The sequence below is a fragment of the Canis lupus genome, chromosome 1 (assembly GCF_048164855.1).
Source record: "Canis lupus baileyi chromosome 1, mCanLup2.hap1, whole genome shotgun sequence".
NCBI classification, from domain to species: domain Eukaryota; kingdom Metazoa; phylum Chordata; class Mammalia; order Carnivora; family Canidae; genus Canis; species Canis lupus.
The window spans coordinates 10670498-10678441 of NC_132838.1; the positions used below are offsets into that span (position 1 = coordinate 10670498).

A 7944-nucleotide genomic window follows, 5' to 3' on the forward strand; every position below is an offset into this window, starting at 1 on the left:
CTTTGGAATTTCCTGACAAGACACTGCAATGGGACCTTCTTTTGTTGTGATATTTTATCTCTTGTGCCCAGTTTCTGGAGTTGCTTCAGAGCCACAACAATGAAATGGGTGTCTTGTTATTCACAACATACCTTTTCTGCCATAGCAGGATATATGACAATGAAGTGACTTTTGGATAAGTATAGGGGCTGGTTGCCAAGGGAATCAATCAAGAATAGGGGGTTGGAACTTTCAAGTTAACCATCTGATTTCTGGGGATTCTGAGAAGGGGGTTGGAAATCAAAACAATCACTAATGTGAAATCACATGCTACCTCTGGGTAGATACTGTCAGAATTGCCTTGACTTGTAAGACATCCAGTTGGTGTTTCTAGCATCTTTGGAGATGGTGGTGGTGGTGGTGGTGTGTGTAGGGGGGGGATCCTTATTTATGTTGGAATTGGGTGCAGAACCAAAAATAACAGCCAACCTTTCTGAGTCTCATTTTATAAATCTATGAATGTATGATTTGGACTAAAATCACCCCTGCAGTATGTATCAACGCTACTATCTAAAACTAAAAAAGCAACTGTATCTTTCCAATATTTAAGAACTTTGGGTTTTGACAGTAGATTAGCAATCATTTTGAAGGTTTTTATAATTTGATTCTTAGAAAAATGACACAATTTTGGAGTGCTAGTAACTAACGTCCATAACTTCAAACACTGTTATTTAATTCATATGATCTATATGAAAATACTCTTAATAGGACATGTAGTTATGGGGCCCCTGGGTGGCTCAGTCAGTTAAGCGACCAACTCTTGATTTGGGCAAAGATCATGAGCTCAGGGTCCTGAGACCAAGCCCCAAGTGGGGTTCCGAGCGGATCACAGGGAGTCTGCTTCTCTTCCCTCTCTCTCCCTCTCTTTCTGTGCCTCCCTCAGCTCCCATACACTCTTTCTTCCTCTGGAACAAATACATAACTCTTTAAAAAGAAAAAAAAAAAAGATAAAGAAATAAAGAAGATGTGGTTGTTTGGTAATAAATGACACAACTTTTATTCAATGTCTGTCACAGATAAAATTCCATGCGGAGTGCCTTACAGTCTTAGTATTGTCTTCAGGACAGCACAGTGAGGCAGTGTACATATGGCACATTTATTAGATGAGGAAATGTAGAAACTTAGTCACTTGATTTTACACAAAATGTGAGCATATTATAAATGGAAATTCAATCTAAATTTTAGATTCCAAAACCTATTGACTATAATTGATCTACCCAAATCATTCTTTAATTGGAATAGAGTAAAAAAGCTGATTTTAAAGAAATGTCTATTTCCATTAGAAAAAAAATGTATTATATAAAAAGTAAGTTAAAACTATTGTTTTAAAAATAAATATAACCTTAGTTGTATTTGGACATGAGGGGATATAATCAAAAGTAATTTGGGGTAGTGTGTGGGATAGATTCAAGAGGATGGTAAACTTGAAGTGAATTGGCCCGGTCAAGTTCCTGATGAATGATGGATGTGTGTCATTATGCATTCTTCCAAACCTACAGAATTTACAGCACCAAGGGTGAACCCTAAGGTAACATCTGGACTTTGGGTGATGATGATGTGTCAAGGTAGGTTCATCTTTGGTAATTAAAAAAAAGAAAAGAGAAGAAAAGAAAAGAGAAGAGAAGAAAAGAAAGAAAGAAAAGAAAAGAAAAGAAAAGAAAAGAAAAAAGAAAAGAAAAGAAAAGAAAAGAAAAGAAAAGAAAAGAAAAGAAAAGAAAAGAAAAGAAAAGAAAAGAAATAATAGTACTATCCAGTGAATGATGTTAATGGAAGAGACTATGCATGTTTTTTTTTGGGGGGGCAAGTCTGTATGCGAAGTCTCTCAATCTTATTGTGAATCTAAAAATGCTTTAAAGAGGTAAAGACTTTGTTTAAAAAAAATTCCTAATGATTTTATGAAAAAAAATATAGAAAACATAGTTTGAAATATGTTCAAAATTATATAAAACCTACTATAAACATGCCTGTAAGGTATATGCTTTTGTTTTTATAACAGAAAGCATTCAGTAAAGTAAAATATAGTTAATTTAGAACCAAACAAAATAAAATAAAACTAGTTTTCTCTCTCATTTCATTCAAGATTAAAAACAAATCATCCACTTAAGCAGTATCTATTGGTGACTAGTCTGTCATTCACCAACAGCCATACAGAAACTCCAGTACACAGACATGCTTTACGTTTTTGCTTGTCACATTTGCAATGTCCTCAACAGCCAACCCAGTGCACATGGCAGAGCGTGTAATCTCTGTGTGTGGATATTCACCTCTGAGTGTGGATAAAGGGAGAAAACTATGGCAAGCAGTTTGCAAACAACCTATCACAGTTGCCTACAAAACCTAAAGAGCATCACAGAACTCTACTTCTTTATACCTTTTGGAAGTCCACATTTCTATGTGCACTTTAGGAAACAATCCTGATGTTGCAGGCTCAGGAATCTTCAAGAGTTTCAATTCTTATATTCATATGCTTTCTTAATTTATATGCATTTTTTTTTTTCATTCCTAGGTTTCTAGGACACTCACCAGTATCTGCTCACCAGGTCAGATTAGCGTGTCATCAGTATTACAGAGCAATGTGATGTTTTGTGAAATGGAAACATATTATCATGGAGAGCAGAAGAGTCAACATTGCCTTGAGGCGACACAGTGAAGCTATTGCTGTCCTGACCATGAGGTGGCAAAGTTGTATTAATCCTCCTGACTGATGAAAGAAAAACATTTGCCAAATCATTGCCACACGCTGCGGCTATTTTTCTGCTCCAGGAGAGTCCAGCATCTGCCATTGCCCATTCGTTTCCTGCAGAGGTAGGTGGGTGGACCACAGAAAGTTTGGCCTCTTCATGCCATTTCCATACTGAAGTGAAATACGGGGAGGTTTACACGCAACCTGAAGTCCAGAGGTGTTAACTCTCCAAGGGAGGCTCTTTGAACCAAGACAAAAGATGATAGGGAGCTCAGCAGATAAATTCTGTCTCCTTTCTCCTTCCTATTGCTCTTCTGAGATGTGCTATATAGATGAAGTTTGTCTGAAGACATTTTTGAGGCAAAAAGACACATCTGTGTATCTGTTCACATCTTGTGAAGCAGTAGACTCCATGGTAACAAATCACCTTGCGTTTCGTCCATCATTCCCTGCCTCATTTTTCCTTGTCCTCACTCTCATTGACCTGAATTTTCATCTCTCAAATAAAACATCAGTGATTTATTTTTGCCTCAGGCTGAGTTTCCTGGATCCTTGGGATATTGTCAATTTAAAAAATGTGAAAGCTGGGAAGAGACCAAAGGTTGCCCAATAATTATGTCTCCATGTCACAAGCATGGCATGTTTTCGGTTCAAAATGGATTTCCTTTTTGTCTTTCACAGAGTTCAAGAACTGGCCATCTGTTTTGTGAGACACACTTTCCTTATACCCCAAATATGTTATTGATACTCAACTCCTTAAGCCCATCTCACCTACTCCTGCTCTGTACTGAATCCTATCACATCACCATTTGAAACTTTCCTCTTTCTAATCCAGAAAAATCTTGTGATTTCAAAATTTGTTCTGAGTCAATGGAAGCAACAATTAACACGAATTAGCCAGACAGGTTAAGCAAGAATGATTTCAAAACAGGTTCAAGACAGGTAGACATTGATTGCTTACAATATCAATATCCATATGTTTTAATCAACTATATATACATATATAGCTGGAGAAAATAATATTTATTTTAATTATTAATAATCCAAAATTCAATATTTGCTATTCTGATTTAGGTAATATTTAATAGGATAGTCAACATCTGTTATTAACCATATGAGTGGGGGAAAAAACAGGTCCTTCAACTATGTAATGTATTATTGGATCTTATTTTGATCTAAATTAGTCAGTGGAACAACAGTTGTACCTATTATCCAGAGTATCTCTTAGTCATGAATTATCAGACTACCTTCTTATATATATAGTTGATCCTTGAATAACGTGGGGAGTTAGGAGTGCGACTCACACACAGTAAAAAATATCGGTATGACTTTTGACTCCTTCAGAAACATAAACACTAATAGCCTACTAGTGATGGAAGCCTTACCAATACCAGAGTCAATTAATACATATTTTGTATGTATCATATACTATATTCTTAAAAGAAAGTAAGTTAGAGAAAAAAAGTCAAGAAAATCATTTTCAAAAGAGAATACATTTACAGTACTGTATTTATATTTTAAAAATCCACAGATAAATGGATACATGCAGTCCAAATCTGTTTTTCAAGGGTCAATTGTACTGTGAAATAAGAATAAAAACTGTGAAATAAATTGTGTCAGACCACCGTGTTGTGTAAATTACCACTTTTAAACAGCTTCATTGATGAATAGTTGACATAAGATAAACTACATATATTTAAAGTAAGCAATTTGATAAATTTTACATATGTTTACACCTAAAAAACCATCATCACGATCAAGATAATGAATTTAGTAATCGATGCCCAACGTTTCCTAATGCCACTTTGTATCCCTTCACTGAGATTTATAATCCCCCCACAGGAAACCAATGATGCACTTTATAGCTATACATTAGTTTGTATTTTCTAAAATTTTCAATAAAAGGGAAAATTGACTATATACACTTTTTGTCTGGAGTCTTTTGCAAAATAAAATTATTTTGAAATTTATCTATATCCTTGCCTATACCGGTAGTTCATTTTTCAAAATCTGAATAGCATTCCATTGTATGAATATGTCATACATTTTTTTAATCCTTTCATTGGTTATAGAATTTCAGAGTAATTCCATCTTTGAGGTATAACAAATGATACTGCTATAAACAATTGTTTGCATGTCTTTGTATGAAAATATTTTATTTCCCTTGGGTAGAAACTTAGGAGTGGAATTGCCAGATCATATGGTAGATGGTCTTGTCTTTTGTAAGGAACTTAAAAATGTTTTCCGAAGTGATGTGACAATTCCATTTCTGCCACCAATCTTACTGATAACATAAATAGTCAATTAACACCTATCTTGTATATTATATGAATTAGATGCTGTCTTCTCAAAGTAAGATAAGCTAGAGAAAATAAAATATTATTAAGAAAATCATAGAAAATTATTTTCAAGAGAAAATACATTTACAGTACTGTATTTATCAGAAAAAAAATCTGTGTGTAAGCAGAACTGCACAGTTTAAAGCCGGGTAGAGGCATCACCTGTAAGCTCTGTAAAATTTGCAACACTGCACTTGAGGGAATACTTCTTTGTTTTTGTTTGTTTGTTTGTTTGTTTTTAGAGTAGGGAGAAAGGGTGTTAGCTTTAACTAGTACACACAGTATAAGTGATCGTTGTGTCTCAAAGGCGACAAGGTTATCCTGTTGTGAGTGACGGCTCTTTTGATTCTCTTCTAAATTCGTTAGTCCCACTCTGGGTAAATTCATAAAAGTAAAGGAAGAACAGTCTAGCAGCAGTCCAACAGAATTGCTCAATCACCAAGGCGATTCACAAAAGGACAAGGATTATGACTACCCATGGTAGCTTGTTCCCATTTTCCCTTTTGGGTAGCAATGCCAGAGAATGTGAGGGAAAACAGACAAAGAGCCACAGGCTTTATTACCTGCAATCATCAATAAACATTGGGAAAAGCAATAGATGTGTGCTCTGTAAGAACTCTGAAGCATGTGACCATCCTTTATTGACATTTTTTCTTTTTTTTTTCAATTGATTTGGATATTAAGAGAACAAGCTACTCTAATCTCCTTCCAGAATCTTCACCCAATTTTGACCTAGTTAGTTATGAATAGCTCTGCTTTTAATAATACTTTACTAGATTTAATATTTTCTCATTATACTGTAGAGTCCATTGTCAGAGAAGCGAGGAGGGTTTCATGGCAGTTTCAGCTTTCTTTAAAATCATAACATTGTCTTGGTTGGGCAATGGCTGTCTTTTGCTTATCTCATTTTTTGTAAAAGACAGAAGCCAATGTTCTCTGTTTTTCCTTATTTTAGAGTCATGAAAAATAAGAGCAAATGAATACCACTGGTTCTTTCCTGCTCTTCATTTTATAATTGTCTTCCACGATTGTAGAAAGTCAGAAATGTAGAAAGTCACACTGATGGTGCTTGAAAAGTATTCTGTTGTTAATTTTAACCAAGCAAAAATGTTGCACCCCAATAAAGGACAGGTAAGAAAGTATTTATATAACAGAAACTTTGGCAAAAATGGGTGGAACGATTCTCTCCTTTCTAAGGCTGCACTATCATGCAGAGCCCTATGTCATTCTCATTAGAAGACTTTCCACTAGAGGATGATTAGTTCTGACAAGGTTTTTTCCTTCTATTTCAGAGACAAAATCAAACCTGCTGAAGCCACATGTATTCACTCTGTCCACAGAAGAGAAAAAAATATTTTCACCAAAATTCAGCCTGCGAAACTGAATCTCTACTGTGAATAGATATTGCAAACCAGAGTTTTGCAATATATTTACTCTTCTTTAGAGAAAAGTCATCTGGCTGGGTTGGGATCTGAGTGGGTCCTTTATATAGCACCTGTTAAGAACTCCTACAAGTAAATGCCTGAAGGACAGGAGAACCTGGTGGACATTGACTAGGTGTCTATTTTGAGCTACCTGCCACCATCTGTACATCGTGTTAGGGGTCCTTATTCCTCACAGTTTATTTATTTATTTTTTTCCGATGCAAACACACGAGGGTTTATTTACAAACTGGAGCTTGAGTCCAAGTGCACCCGACACAGCGGAGCAGGGACTTGGACCTTCCTCACAGTTTATATGCCATTCTGTATTTCTTAAATCACTTGAGACATGGAGTATACATCACTCCTGGAACAAATTTTTTTTCTGTTTCTTCCTTCTGGATGCTTTCCTCCCAAGTGCTGCTGACTCTTTACTCATGGCACATCAGTTTTATTTTATGAAGCCTTGACGATCAACATCTGGACCTTTTATTTATTTTTTTTTTATTTTTTATTTTTTTTTAATTTTTATTTATTTATGATAGTCACAGAGAGAGAGAGAGAGAGAGAGAGAGAGGCAGAGACATAGGCAGAGGGAGAAGCAGGCTCCATGCACCTGGAGCCTGATGTGGGATTCGATCCTGGGTCTCCAGGATCGCACCCTGGGCCAAAGGCAGGCACTAAACCGCTGTGCCACCCAGGGTTCCCCATCTGGACCTTTTAAAGTTGAGCTGTGCAGTGCTGATACATTCTTAGACACTTTATTCAGATTCCTGTCTTGAGCTGAATGTGAAGTGATCGTGTGCAGGGAAAACAAAGGGGGATGAGGAAGACAGTAGTAGGAGAGAAAATTATTTAGAGAAATAAATGGCATTTAGTGAATAACTTTGAAGTAATTTAAGTAGTTTGCCATCCATTGTATTTTATTTAATCATTGCAGCTACTCCATGAGCAAGATATGTGCCTGATATCAATTCTTACCAAGAAGAAAAAAGAAGCTCAATTATGTCTGGTAACTGATCTAGAGTCATACAACAAGTTACTAACAAAACAGAGATTTGCACATAGCTTTATTTGTGCAAACAACATTCCACGATGCTGCCCCATATAGAGTGTTGCTGTATTTCATAAAGATTTACATCAATTACCTTCTGTTATTACATTTAATTGGCCCCTTCCCACCATTAGTAAACCTCCCAACCTAAAGAACTGAGGAACGGTGGAGTACAAAATTTATAGTAAACTCCATTTTGTACCAATATCTTAATTTTGCTCTTTATGCATACCACCGGAATCTAGAAATCTCTTTAACAGAGCAATTCCTATGCTCATCCAAAATATGGGATACTAATATTATATAGCAGTAGAAGATCAGTAGAGTTTGAGCCAGTTTAAGAAAACAGAAATGGATTTGCTCATATCACAGACTATATGGCTAAGTTTTAGAACAAGCTTTTGATAG

The 7944-nt window shown here is 35.8% G+C and overlaps 1 long non-coding RNA gene across 1 annotated transcript; it reads left to right on the forward strand.

Annotated features, from left to right (window-relative positions):
* The first annotated feature begins 253 nt into the window (after positions 1-253).
* On the forward strand, positions 254-6684 carry LOC140611821 (uncharacterized). Its single transcript, XR_012013075.1, has 3 exons — positions 254-347; positions 2546-2844; positions 6354-6684. It is a non-coding gene; the product is annotated as an uncharacterized lncRNA (long non-coding RNA).
* The last annotated feature ends 1260 nt before the right edge of the window (positions 6685-7944 follow it).